Genomic DNA, 14,872 nt, shown 5'->3' on the forward strand with positions numbered 1-14,872 from the left:
ATCCTCCTTCTCTCCAAGGAGAAAAGGCTGAGTTCACTCAACCTATTCTCATAAGGCATGCTCCCCAATCCAGGCAACATCCTTGTAAATCTTCTCTGCACCCTTTCTATGGCTTCCACATCCTTCCTGTAGTGAGGCGACCAGAACTGAGCACAATACTCCCAAGTGGGGTCCGACCAGGGTCCTATATAGCTGCAATATTACCTCTCGACTCCTAAATTTAATTCTACGATTGATGAAGGCCAATACACCATATGCCATCTTAACCACAGAGTCAACCTACACAGCTGCTTTGAGCGCCCTATGGACTCGGAACCCAAGATCCCTCTGATCCTCCATACTGCCAAGAGTCTTACCATTAATACTATATTCTGCCACCATATTTGACCTACCAAAATGAACCACCTCACACTTATCTGGGTTGAACTCCATCTGCCACTTCTCAGCTCAGTTTTGCATCCTATCAATGTCCCACTGTAACCTCTGACAGCCCTCCACACTATCCACAACACCTCTAATCTTTATGTCATCAGCAAACTTACTAACCCATCCCTCCACTTCCTCATCCAGGTCATTTATAAAAATCACGAAGAGTAAGGGTTCCAGAACAGGTCCTTGAGGCACTCCACTGGTGACCAGCCTCCATGCAGAATATGACCCATCTATAACCACTCCTTCTGTGGGCAAGCCAGTTCTGGATCCACAAAGCAATGTCCCCTTGGATCCCATGCCTCCTTACTTTCTCAATAAGCCTTGCATGGTGTACCTTAGCAAACGCCTTGCTGAAATCCATATGCACAACATCTACTGCTCTTCCTTCATCAATGTGTTTAGTCACATCCTCAAAAAATTCAATCAGGCTCATAAGGCACGACCTGCCCTTTACAAAGCCATGCTGACTATTCCTAATTATATTATACCTCTCCAAATCTTCATAAATCCTGCCTCGCAGGATCTTCTCTATCAACTTACCAACCACTGAGGTAAGACTCACTGTTCTATAATGTTTGATGGCTTTGGGCCTGTACTCGCTGGAATTCGGAAGGATTGGGGGGGCGGGGGGAATCTCATTGAAACCTTTCAAATGTTGAAGGGCCTGGGCAGAGTAGATGTGGAAAGAGTGTTTCCCATGATGGGAGAGTCTAGTATGAGGGCACAGCCTCGGGATAGGGGGACGTCCTTTCAAAACAGATGTGGAGAAATTTCTTTAGCCAGAGTGTGGTGAACTTATGGAATTTGTTGCCACATGCAGCTGTGGAGGCTGCAGAGGTTGATAGGTTCATGATTGGACATGGCATCAAAGCTTACGGGGAGAAGGCCAGAACTGGGGTTTAGGAGATGAGAACAAAAAGGGATCAGCCGTGGTCGAATAGCGAAGCAGACTCGATGGGCCGGATGACCTAATTCTGCTCCATCACAGTTTAATTATACCTAACTTGTGTATTTTTTTTGTGTAATAACATTAGTGTTAGCATTTACAGAATATTGACCTGAAAGCTACCACACTGGTACAATGTACTGCATAATAAATATAAACTGTGGCCAGTTAATAGCACTGTGCTTGAGGGTTGCAGGTTCGAGACCCACTTCTGAATTCTACATAGATATCAAGGCTGGTTCTCCTGTGCGTTATTGTGAGAGGTCTGTACTCCCAAAGGTGTCATCCTTAAGATGAGGCAGGAGGCTTTTATTTCAGATGTTTGTTACATATGCATGGAGCTGGATGGACAACAGAGTAGTGTTTTTTTACTGTTTTTACATGTTTTTACTGAGTCATGTTAGTAACAGTAAATGCCAAATTGCAGCGTGGGAGCTACAACATGCATACTTGAAGGCCCATGCCAAATAAGACTGCCTCTCTCACGTAAGAGACCCGGTTGATGGGTGCCACAGTGGCATAGCAGTTACTGAGATGCCTTCAATTTCGATGCCCTCTGAAAGGAGTTTCTACATTCTTCCCATGAGCATGTGGCTTTCCTTTCACAATCTGAAGACATACCATTTGGTAGATTAATTGCTCATTTATTGTAAATTGTCATGTGATTAAGCTAGTGTTAAATAGAGAGGTTGCTGGGCAATGTGCTTCATTGGGCCAGAAGGGGCTGTACTACACTACCTCTAAATAAAACAGATTCACTTCGCCATCCCTTTGGCCGCATCCACACTTGCTCGTTTGCCGTGTTATTACGATTGATCTGATGCAGTATGTTAACATCTTCAGTTTATTTACCCCTATCTCTCCAACACCCCCACCACCCAAACTAAATCCTAAATCCTGAGGCTCTGTCTGTTTTTTGAAAAGGTGAATTATCCCCTGTATCATGGCTAAAATTTATCCCCTAATCTGGATCATTGTAAAAGCAGATTATCTGGTTGTTACCATGTTGAGTGTGGCATCTTGCTCCACACAAAGTGGCCATTACATTTCCTACTGTGTAATAATGCTTGCACATCAAGTCTGTTTCGGGGCAGTGCAGGTTATCTCTCTGTGTTACTTGTATTAGATCAAGTTGCTTCTGCCAACATTGATGGGCCCTGCGGTTCTTTACACTGTTGTGTAACTTGCTGTCTCGTGTGATGTGCAGAGTGACTGCCTGGAAAAGCTGCTGGAGAGGCAAAGCCAAAAGAGCTGTTTAAAAGACACTTGGATCGGCACGTGAGCATGTAGAGAATGGAGTGGTATAGACATCGGTGTTCCCGGGGGATGGGAATCCTTAAAGATGGATGCTGCCTTTTCGAGGCATTGTCCATTGAAGATGTCTTGGATGCTACATGCCCATGATGGGGCTAACTAATTTTACAACTCTGCAGCTTACTGTATAGCAGCCCTTCCTCCCCACCCTCATACCAGTTGGTGATGTAACTGGTTAGAATGCTCTCGACAGTACATCTGTAGAAATTTGCAAGTGTTCTTGGTGACATACCAAATCTGAAACTCCTAATGAAGTATAGCCTCTGTCTTGACTTCTTTATAGCTGCAGCTATAAAGAAGATACGTGAAAAGCTTGTCTTGCATACTGTTTATACAGATCAAGTCATTACAGTGTATTGAGGTAGAACAAGGTAATGATGCAGAATAAAGGGTAACAGCTGAAGAGGAAGTGTGGTGCAGGTAAAGAATAAGGTGCAATATCATAACAAGGCAGATTGTTAGGTTAAGTGTCTGATTTATAGATTTAATAGTCTTATGATAGCTTTTGTATCTTCTGCCTTTTGAGAAAGGAGAGAATATCCCAGATGAGTGGAATCTTTGATTTTGCTGGCTGCTTTACTGAGACAGCAAGTGGTTATCGATAGATTCCATAGTGGGAAGGTTGGTTCCTGTGATGTGCTGAGCTGTGTTCACAACTCTCTAAAGCTTCTCTCAGTCACGGGTAGAGCATTGGCTGTACCAAGCTATTACACAACCAGACAGAATGCTTTCTGTGCACCACACACAAAATGCTGCAGGAGCTCAGCAGGCCAGGCAGCATCCATGGAAAAGAGTACAGTCAAAGTTTTGGACCGAAATCCTTCAAAGGGTCTTGGTACGAAACATCGAAGTTTACTCTTTTCCATGGATGCTGCCTGGCCTGCTGAGTTCCTGCAGCATTTTGTGTGTGGCACTTGTGTGTTCAGCGTCTGTGGATTTTCTCTTGTTTGAGGATGCTTTCTGTGGTGCATTGATTAAAACTGGGTGAGATTTGACAGAAATATGCCAAATCTCTTTAGCCTCCTGAGGAAATGGAGGCATTGGAGAGTTTGGCTGTGACATCAACATGACTGGGCCAAGACAGGTCATTGGTGATGTTCACACTGAGGAACTTGAAGCTCTGAATGCCCTCAACATCAACACCGTTAATGTATACAGGGGCATGTGCACTGCCCACTCCTACCCCCCACCTCTCTGAGATAACTGACCAACTCTTTTGTTGGCATTGAGGGAAAGGCTATTGTTATGACACCATGTCACTCAGCCCTCTACCTCCTTCCTGTACACATCTCAAGTATTGATGAGTCAATGACAGTGGCATCGTTTGCAAACCTGACAGGAGTTGGAGCAGAATCTGACCACTCATTGTAGATCAGTGGTTCCCAAACTGGCGTCCGTAATGGTATTGGTACTGGCATAAAAAAGGTTGGGAACCCCTTGTAGAGGGAGAGAATGGGGCTGAGAACATAGATAGAAAGGATTCATTCAGTTGAACATTTTGATTTTATTCTACTTCCTGGGCTGAAGTGCCTGTTGCTGCGTCTGTACTACTTTATGTTCTATGGAACATCATTGTGAAGTTTGTGTGGGTCTAAATAAAACAAAATCGGACAGCACTCAAAGCCAGCGTGCCTCAGAGGAAAGACAAAGATTCAGGTGGAGAGTCCACAACCTGAAAGATTAGCCCTCTTTCTCTCCCCGTTGACGCTGCTTGACCCGCTGAGTGTTCTCCAGTATCATTTTCATGTCCCAGCCTCAGCAAACGTTTGTATTCTTCAAAGTTCAAAGTGCACTTATTTATGGAAGAATATACGCAGTATACACCCCTAAAACTGGTCTTCCCCACAGACAGTCACGACACAAGCAGCATGGGGAGAATCCACCCAAAGGTCAAACACCAAACCCACCCTACCCTGCACACAAAAAAATGCAAACGGCAATAAAAAAGCGAGCAAAAACACAATAATAAAAACAAAAAAAAAATCAGAAGGCATATCTCAGTAGCATCCAGCTCGGTGTTTATTATCTACAGGCTGCCCCAATTTAAAAATTACCCGTTAAGTAATAACAAAAAAAAAGGCCAAATCCATGTCACTGTGCAATTTGGAAGCTGGGTCATCTTTGTCATTTCCTCCCTGTGTGATACTTTTCCCTTTGCCTTGTGCTTTCCAGTCAGTAAGGATATCTTCATTACGTACTAATGGTGTCTTGGATGCTTGGTTTATTTTTCATCCGAAATGGTTCTTCTACAGATCACGTTAGAAAGTGTAGGAGTGTCTCTCCTTATCTCTCCTTACCCTGGAGAGCCTGAGACTAAGGTAATCTTGTAGACTGAGAGAGCATAGAGCAAGACAGTACAGTACAGGCCCTTATGATCTACTCTTAAGATCAATCTGACCTTTCCCTCCAACGTAGCCCATAAGTCTTTGATTATTTTGTGCCAATATAAGAGTTTCTTAAGTGCGCCTTATGCAGGGGCTCCCAGCCTGGGATCCACAGACCACTTGGTTAATAGTAACAGTCCATGGCGTAAAAAGGTTCAGAACTCCTGCACTAATAGATCTGCCTGTGTCACTGTCCTGGCAGGGTATCCTATGTACCCACCGCTCTCAGTTTAAAAAAAACTTGTCTCTGACATCCCCCCCACTGCCCCCATACTGTACCAAAAGTACAGCACAGAAGCAGGCCCTTTGGCCCATCTAGTCCATGCTGAACCTTTTTAAACTGCCTACCGCCATCAACCCTGCACTAGGTCCACAGCCCTCCATACTCCTACCATCTGTGTACCTATTGAAACTTCTCTCAAACAGTGAAACTGAGCTCACGTGCGCCAGTTGTGCTGGCAGCTCATTCCACATTCTCACGACCCTCTGAGTGAAGAAGTTTCCCCTCATGTTCCCCTTAAACTTTTCATCTTTCACCTTTAGCCCACGACCTCTGGTTGTACAAAGCAGAAATGGGCCATTCAGCCCAACCTGTTCATGTTGACATTTGTGCTTCATTTGAACCTCCTCCTTTCTTTTCCATTTCTAAATCTATTGTCATGGCTCTCTCTTCCGTTCTTCCTCGTGTGCTTGTTGATCCTCCCCTTAAATACATCTCCTTCCTTCAGTCACCAGCTTTCACATTCACATGACCCTGGAAAACTCATAAGTAGCTTTAACTAATTGAATTTTTTTGGTGATTTTTTTCTTGTAATGATGCTCTCTAATTATGCCTCTCAATCAAGAGGAAACATCCTCTTTACGTTCACTCTATCAAAACCATAACTTTACAGGTCCTTCAGCCTCCACTCAGCTGCCTCTTCTCTGGAGAAGAATCAGAATTAGGTTTATTATCACTGATATGTCTTGCCATCTGAGTGAGAACGCCAAACTGTGCGTGTACCAAGCCTGTGTTCTTGGCACTCTCCTCTGCAGCACAGAAGCCTGGCCAATCTAAGCTACTTGAGAAGAAATTGAACAGCTTTCACCTGTGCTGCCTCACATGGATCCTGCACAGAGCCACAATTTAGAGGTCTTACAATGCGCAGGTATCCCCAGCACGTTTACCCTCGCCAGCGCCAACACGAGGGGAAACTTCTTCACTCAGAGGGTCGTGACTCAAGTTGACTTTTCTCATGTCTTGCGAGGCGGAAGAATGCCAACAATGTTGCAACAGTACTGTGCAATGCAAGAGAAAAAAATGACTAAAAGTTGCAGTACGAACGTATAAAAACGAGTGCAAAAAGAGAACAAAGTAGTGAGCTTGGGTTCATGGAGCATTCAGAAATCCGATGGTGGAGGGGAGGAAGCTGTTTCTAAAAGGGGGTGGGGTGTGTGTCTGTCTTCAGGCTCCTGTACCACCACCTTGACGGCGTGACTGGGATGGTGAGTGTCCTTAATGAAGGATGCTGCCATTTTGAGGCATCGCCTTCTGAAGATATCCTTGATGGAGGAGAGGCTAGTGCCCACGATGGAGCTGCCTGAGTCTGCAGCCCTCTGCAGCTGTTTATGTCCTGCGCATGGGTGCCACCATACCAGACAGTGATGCAGCCAGTTAGATGCTCTCCGTAGTAAATTTGTAGAAATCTGCGGGTGTCTTTGGTGACAAACCAAATCTCCTCAAAATACAAAAAAACGTTGAATGAAGTAGCAGGCATTTCATCGGGCCTTGTTGCAGATGTTTTGAAACATGGGCAACTTGCTAGCGCCTGACAGCTTCGCGTTAGCTCCAGAATATTCGGAGCACTTAGCATTTGGCTAAGGAATAAGCTGCTGAAAGTTGTAACATAAATTGCCTCTATCAGACGTGTAATGGAGTTTGTCAGGAAGTACCAGTACATAAACAATAAGAGATTTTCTTTTAAAGAAAGAAGCAGAAGAAAGTAGTTTATTAACCGAGCTTTCTGTTTTGCGTAGGTATCCGGCTCCGACAGTACTTTAAGGTACAACTCTCCGGACGTCCATCCATTTCAAAATGGCATGAATGCTCTGACAGCCTCAACTGCTGACAGCAAGCTTGATCCTTTTACATTTCATTTCACCAAGTAAGTAAACTGTTTAAATATCTGTGGGAATTTTTCAGCAGTTAGGTTTCATCTTGTCTGTTGCATGGCAGCTACTTGTAGAATTGTTCCTTAAATTCACTCTGGCCAACCGTCGACAGGAAAGGAAAGCGAATTGCTGGAAGAACCCTGCTGGTCAGGCAGGATCTGTGGTGGCAAACATTTTGGGGCCAAAGCACTGCATCCAGATTGAAGGTGTACAGTGAAGTTGGCCAGTACAGGTCCTCCCCAGCTTATGCAAAGCCCATACATCAGCACAGTAGTGTAGAGCAGAATTTTAGCACCAACAAACCAGATTCAATTCCTGCTGCTCTCTATTAAGAGTGTGTACGTTCTTCCTGTGATTGTGCGGGTTTCCTCCGGGTTGCTGCCATATTCCAGTAGAAAGGAGTCGCAGTTTAATTAGTCACACCGGTCTAACTGGGCGACACTGGCTCGTTAGTCTGGAAGGTCCAGTTGTCGTGCTGCATCTGCAAATAAAACTTAAACAAAAATATGACCCGGTGTTAGGGTGGTGTTAGCAGCTGTGACGAAGCTGCAGGCACCTTCAGCCGTGTGGGAACTCGACTCGCGGGCGGATTTCTGACCGGTGAACTGTTTGGGTTGCCGTTCGTGGGAACAGCGCTCTGACCCGGAGAGGACGTGAAGATTGAAGTGTGTGTGATGGGGGAGGGGGTGTTAGGTGATGGGTGGAGGAGGAGAACGATGGGCAGGTGGAAGTGGGTAGCCCTAACGCGTACATCTGTGGAATGTGGGAAGAAACCCATGTGATTACAGAGAGAGCGTGCAACCTCCTTACAGTGGCAGGAACTGAACCCGCGTCACTGGCACCATAATAGTGTTATGTTAACTGCTACGCGACCACGCTGCCCTCTGTAGCTTCTTGCTTTTTTGCGCTGAGCAGCTGTCATACATATTAACAGGAGGAACGATGATAGTGTGGAAAACATGCTGGTCCGGCCCAGTGGTGTCAGAGAATTGTAACCAGTTTGGTTTCCTCTCTATCCTGTGTTGTGTATGTACCTGACACTTGTGCTGTTCTGACTTAAAGGCTTAATGTAGCAACAAACTGTGTACTTGAACCAGAGAAACATTTATGTATTTGGTCACTTTACATTGTATTTATTATGCTTAATATGTAAATGTCAAGGTAACAAAAGTATCACTGTTGGTTGGAATGATCTAAGTAGTTTATTATTTACTCTGAATCCATTTGAGGATTGTCCACTTTACAAATGTTAATTACCCATTTTGACCATAAGACACAGGAACAGAATTGGGCCATTCGGCCCATCGAGTCTTCTCTATCACTCCATTATAGCTGATTTACTATCCCTCTTGACCCCATTCTCCTGCCTTTTCCGCAGACATTTTGATGAGGAGAAATGTAATTAGCTCGAGGTCGTGAATCTGTTGAATTCATTGCCACAGGTGGCTGTGAAGGCCAAATCATTGGGTATATTTAAAGCGGCGGTTGAAAGTTTCTAGGTTAGTAGTGGCATCATAAAACATAAGAGCAGGATTAGGCCATTCGGCCCCTTGAGACTGCTCTGCCATTTCAACATGGCTGATCCAATGGGCTAAATGTCTAATTCTGCTTTTGTGTCTTGTGGTCCTGTGCTGTTACTAATCAAGAAACCTATCAACTTTAAATATACCCCAAATGACTTGGTCTTTGTAGCCACCTGTGGCAATGAATTCCACAGATCCACTACCTTTGGCTGATGAAATTCCTCCTCATCAAAATGTCCGGGGGGAAAAAGCTGGAGTATAGGATCTAGAAGGATAATAAATCAGCTATAATGGAATGATAGCGAGGATTTGATGGACCGAATGGCCGAATTCTGCTCCTGCGTCTTATGGCCATAATGGGTAAATAACATTTACATGGAGGGCAATCTAATGGCCATATGGCCAATCAACAGTGATACTTCTGTTTCCTTGACATTTAGGTATTAAGCATAATTCACCACCCACTGACTAAAGAGGTTCCTCCTCATCTCTGTTCCAATGAGATATCGTCATATTCTAAGATTTTGGTTCCAGACTGCACCCATTATAGGAAATACCCTCTTCATGTCCAGACTATGAGTCTTTCAATTAATCAGTAGGTTTCAATGAGATCCCCCTCATTCTTCTAAACTCCGGCAGATGCAGGCCCAAAGCCATCAATTGCTCCTCGTACATTAACCCTTTCATTCGCATGATCACTCTCGTGAATCTTCTTTCAACTCTCTCCAATGCCAGCACATCCTTTCTTCAATAAGAGGCCCAAACGTTGTTGTTGTTGTGTTTTTTTTTTTTGCAGCTGTTGAGTTTTGGTGTTTCATGTGTATATTGTGAACACCAGCAATACTGTGACTAAGACTTTGGGGAAAGCTTACTCTAAGGGTGTGAGAGTTGTATTTGGCACATGCTTAAGGTCAGTGGGGCTAATTTTAGGTTTAATTTATGAAAGCTCGAACTGTTTTTGGGAGAGAATGTTTTGAACCCATAGGCAGCAGGGAACAGAACTGCTGTTTACAGATACAGTAATCAGAGGTGGATGAGACAGAGTTTCAAGAAGTTTGGCGCTAAATTAAAATAGTGTTTGTATACTTTCACAGGATGTGGACCCTACAGACAAGGCCTCATTTATTGTCCAAACCCTGATTGCTTCCAGAACCAAGTGCCTGAACAGAGAATACAGCTCAGCAGCAGACCTTTCAAGCCATTTATGGGTGGTTAAATATCAACCCTCTGTGGGCATTTAGATTTACATAGAGCTCAAACTTGATAGATTCACTTTTCCTTCCCCAAAGAGGACTGGTGAACTGGAATTGAAGGGTCTGTTTCTGTTCTGCAGTGTTCTATGTCTCTAGCTTTACTGAGGCACTATTGTAGGGTGACAGCCCTGCTTCGGTGCCTTGGGCTACTGAATTGTCCAGTGGAAAACTGTAATCCTTGGGAGCCATCAGCATACTGTAGTAGCCCCAGCCTTGATTTTGCATTTTAACATTTTCATTTGTAAAGCACATAGCTGAGTTTTAGTTTAACATATTCAGTCCAAAGTCTTGGCAGGATGTGCCCTCTGAAGTACTTGTACTGTCTGTGACTTGTATATAACTGCAAGGTGTCTGTGGTGCAGAGTTGAGAGGTCCCCCATGGGTCGAGGTTGTATCCCAGCTGTCTATGTGAGAAGCAAGCCAGAGCAGTATGATATGGAGAGCAAGATTTTGCCCATGTAGTAGGCACCCCCTCTCCATGCATCTGATGAACCCAGAGGAACGGTACAGACAGATACAATTTGGCACCCAGTGGCATTTCAGGAGTTGCCAGTTAGCACTGAACTCAATGTCGGTGTGCCTTGGGGACTCCAGCTCCTGATTTTTTTTCCCTCCACCCTCAGGGTTCCCTCCCAAAGACTTCCCCAGGAGTGGGTATAGCCACAAGACTGTGGAGGTTTGACTTGATTGTTGTCATTTCCCGAGATGAGCCACCAACCACAGCTAACAAGCCCCATCTGCCCAAAGCGAGTGGTTTTAAGGCACCAGTTACCTGACTTTGCCCCTTCTCCTGTCAGTAGAAATGGTTCCACCAGGCTTAGTAGCTATGCCACACATGAAGGCCAGGGGCTGGACTTGGTTGTCAGAGGCTATTTGAGGCGCACGCCATTGAGAGCATTTAACAGATAACAGGAGCTTATCCCCTCTACTTCCCCCAGCTATAGCAAGGAACCAGTACGGCTTAGTATCTGGAGATCTGGATGATTGGTGCAAGTTCAAATACCTCCACTGAAACTGGTAGCAATTCTACTGCTAGTGGGAAGGGAGGGGCTGGATTGGGTGAGGAAGTCTGTCCTTTACTGTAGTAGTAAATCCCCTCAGGGTGCCACATGGAGTGGCAACTGGGCTACTGGTGTGAAGGAATTCAATGGAACAGTACTGAAAGCTTTGAAATGACGAATGTGAGAATGAAAAGACATTGCACAGTTAATTGTAAATATTTTTTGCTATGAATAAAGATTATTTTGGTATTAAATGGCACATAAGTTTTGTGCCTCAGTAATGGTTGCTATGGAAAGACCAGAAGGTTGAAAACCAACCTTGACCAATGTCACCTAATATGTGACCTTGGAACCATAGCAATAAATGTGACACACTGTTGACTACCCTCTGAAATAGGGCAGTTCAGTTCAAGGATAGATGGAGACTGTATATAAATATTTGCCTTGTCAATGATACCCATGTCCTCTGGATGCATAAATGAAGGGTACCTACTTAGTAGTTTGGATCAGTTCTGTGAAGACCAGTGGGTAACAGTCCGGAGTGCCTTTCTATTCTATATGCACACAATGAACTCACATTGTTTATGTACCTATGACACAAGAGATTCTGCAGATGCTGGAAATCCAGAGAAACAAACACATGCATGCATACACAAAATGCTGGAAGAACTCAGCAGGTCAGGCAGCACCTATGAAGAGGAATAAAGAGTCAACATTTTAGGTTGAGACCCTTCATCAGGACTGGGAAGGAAGGGGGAGGGGTTGTCAGATGACAGGTGAAACCAAGTGAGGAGGAAGGTGGGTGAAGGAGAGCGGACGGCGAGAAGCTGGGAGGTGGTAGGTGGAAAAGAAGGAAACTGATCAAAGAGAGTTGACTGTGAGAGAAAGAGAAGGGGGGGGGGCACCAGAAGGAGGTGATGGGAAGGTGAGGAATCGAGAAGGAGTAAGAGGAAGGCCGAATTAAGTATCTATACAAGTACAGAAAGCTGTGGGGATAGATGGCTTGGAAATTGGAATAATATACAGTATTGTGCAAAAGGCTTAGGAGCAAGTATATAACTCGGGCGCCTAAGACTTGTTCACCGTACTGTATTTGTCGACACTGAGCAGAGAGTGAGTTTGTAAATCTGGCGGGAGAAAAGGACGAGTTGTGCAGGAGGGGTGTTGGACAGGTGGTAGAGAAGGAGTGCTAGGGATGTGCAGATACACCCAGTCCAGAGACACCAAACAAGATCATTTGATTCCAAACATTTGGTTTATTGATCATTACAGAATGTCTCTCCGGTGCTTCCTGCTCTCTCCCCTCTCCTTTCCCCTCTCCCTGCCCCCTTCCCACTCTCAGCCACAACAGAAACCCATATCATCACTCTCATATTTAATGAGATTTGCTTTTGTATGTGGCATTCTGTGTGTGTGTGTGTGTGTGTGTGTGTGTGTGTGTGTGTGTGTGTGTATATATATATATATATATATATATATATATATATATATAAATAAAATATTTTCTTTGCATTCAGCTAGAGTTCCTAAGACTTTTGCATAATACTGTAGGTCAGTACTTGATGGTCAGAATGGACACCATGGGCTTAACGATCTATTTCGTCTTCATTTGTCTCTCAAATCAACAGGGAAAAAAAAACGCAATCAAGCAAAGCCAACGTAGTTTTGTGAAAGGGATATTATATTTAAGTTTTATTTGAGAACTTTGGATACATTAAAATTAAGGTAATTGAAGAGTGACCGGGAGATAGATGTTAGTGCATTTGTATTTTCATAAAGGCTTTTGATAAAGTATCATGGAATAGGTTGTCTTATGAGGCAAATCTCACAGAACAAGGGCTAATAATGATAGAAAATGGACTAACAAACAACATTGGTTCTAAACAGGTCATTTAGAGATGGCAAAAACTGATACTGGGATGTTTGCTGGTGCCACAGCTGGGTACAATTTACACTAATGACTTGGGTTGAAGGATGAGGGACGCTCCTGTGTAATTTTGCAAAAAACACAGATAGGTGAGAAAGTAACTTGGACACGAGCAAATGCCTGAAGTTATTCGGTTTTACACAGTAATAACACTAATGCTTGGTTGTCTTGCTGTTATTGGAGCAGAAAACTCTAGGCTGTGTGACTCGGATTTTTCAGGAATTTTTCAGAAAATTAAACATAGAGCAGTTTCCAGTTCTCACTGCCTTTAGCTATGGTCTCTTTCAAAGGATGTAAGTAGGGTTTTGTGACAGACTACTTTTGATATTTTCTATTGCACTGCTTTCCAATTTGCCCTAAGCAAAATTAGATCTGCAGAATTTAAATGTGCATTAGTTCCTAATCTGATTGTATTGTTGATAATAAACTATATAAAGAAGTTAAATCTCTTTCCATGCAAATAGGGAAAATTTGGAGAGCAGTTTTAATTCGATGTCAAAGTAAATTTATTTTCAAAGTACACATATGTTTAAATGGTTCAGCATATGCCTTTGGCAATGAATTCACAAGATTCACTGCCTTCTGGCTAAAGAAATTCTTAATCATTTCTATTAGGTACTGCAAGTGAGCAGTTGTGTCTGAGAAAGTTGAAAACTTAAGTCTCTCCATTTTTGTAAACTGTGAACGAAGTGTTTGCTATCAATTTTGAGTGCAGTTAATGCAAATACTTGGTTTGTCTATCATTTGAACTTTGTTTTAACTTTGTGAATTTGGGTGTTGCTGATAATGCCAGCATTTATTGCCTCTCCCTGATTGTTCATGGATAAGGAGGCTGTAAAGTGTCAACCACATTGGTAGGTCAAAATCAGAGACAGATCTGGGTTTCGTATCACTGACCTATGTTGTGAAAATTGTTGTTTTGTGGCAGCATTACAGTGCAAGAGTTCAATGTCTGCATAACCATGTGGGTTTTCCTCAGGTGCTGCAGTTTTCTCCCTTATTTTGAAGACATACGGGTTGTAATTTGTGAGCATGCTTTGTTAACGCTGGAAGCATGGACATATTTGTGGACTGCCCCAGCACATGCTCAGTCCGCGTTGGTCGTTGAAGCAAACAACGCACTTTATTGTATATTTCCATGTATGTGACAGATAAAGCAAGTCTTAACTAGTCAAGTAATGTTTGAGTTCATGGACCATTTAGAAAGAAATCTGATTGAGAATCTGAAATACTGATTCTGCCTTCAGGTTCCTGTAACTGCTCCCTGATGGAAGTAATGAGATGAGGGCATCTCTCAGATGGTGAGGGTCCTAAAAGATGGATACTGCCGCCTTAAGGTGCTACCTATCGAAGATGTCCTCAATGGTGGGGAGGAGGAGGGCTTGTGCCCAGGATGGAGCTGGCTGAGTCTGGGGTCATGCATGGAACGGACTGTGTAAGGATGTTACATCTTCTTCCCTGAGGGACATTACCAGAGGCTTTGTCTTGCAACATTTCAGCAGTTTCATGGTCACTGTTACTGAAACCAGGCCTTTTGTTGCATGGAATAGGGAGTGTTCTAGTTACCTACTGCATGATGTGTGAAAAAGCTCCTCTTTGTACCTCTTTCATTTCAAAACCCTACCAACTGGCTTTACAACTTATTCAATTTATTATTACTGTTGTATGACCAGGGATTTGAAACATTTGTATAGTTATAATGTAATAATGCAGAGCATTTTAGTACAAAACTATTCCCATTCCAGTGATTATGAACTTGGAAATTGTGACCTATAAGTTACTTAAAGACTGCTTCCTACTTGAGCCTAGTTTGGCTCAACCTCAAACATGTTATTATGGAACTAATGAACACCTAAGACTACAATGCTCAAGTACATTTGGAGCAGATGGGATTGGCAGTGTAGAGGAAGGATCTAAATGCCCTCCAGTTTAACTCATTGT

The 14,872-nt window shown here is 43.5% G+C and overlaps 2 protein-coding genes across 3 annotated transcripts in view; both read left to right on the forward strand.

The window, feature by feature from the left end:
* The first annotated feature begins 7,092 nt into the window (after window positions 1-7,092).
* Window positions 7,093-14,872, forward strand: part of LOC140736752 (volume-regulated anion channel subunit LRRC8D-like) — a 90,908-nt gene continuing 83,128 nt past the window's right edge. The window contains exon 1 of the mRNA XM_073062644.1: window positions 7,093-7,220. The gene's annotated coding sequence lies outside the window, so the exon portion shown is untranslated. The remainder of the gene's footprint in view (window positions 7,221-14,872) is intronic.
* The window catches only part of LOC140736751 (volume-regulated anion channel subunit LRRC8C-like), a 120,271-nt gene continuing 112,519 nt past the window's right edge, over window positions 7,121-14,872 (forward strand). For both annotated transcript variants that reach the window (XM_073062642.1, XM_073062643.1), the window contains exon 1: window positions 7,121-7,220. The gene's annotated coding sequence lies outside the window, so the exon portion shown is untranslated. The remainder of the gene's footprint in view (window positions 7,221-14,872) is intronic.

The sequence above is a fragment of the Hemitrygon akajei genome, chromosome 12, assembly GCF_048418815.1.
Source record: "Hemitrygon akajei chromosome 12, sHemAka1.3, whole genome shotgun sequence".
In the NCBI taxonomy this organism is placed as follows: domain Eukaryota; kingdom Metazoa; phylum Chordata; class Chondrichthyes; order Myliobatiformes; family Dasyatidae; genus Hemitrygon; species Hemitrygon akajei.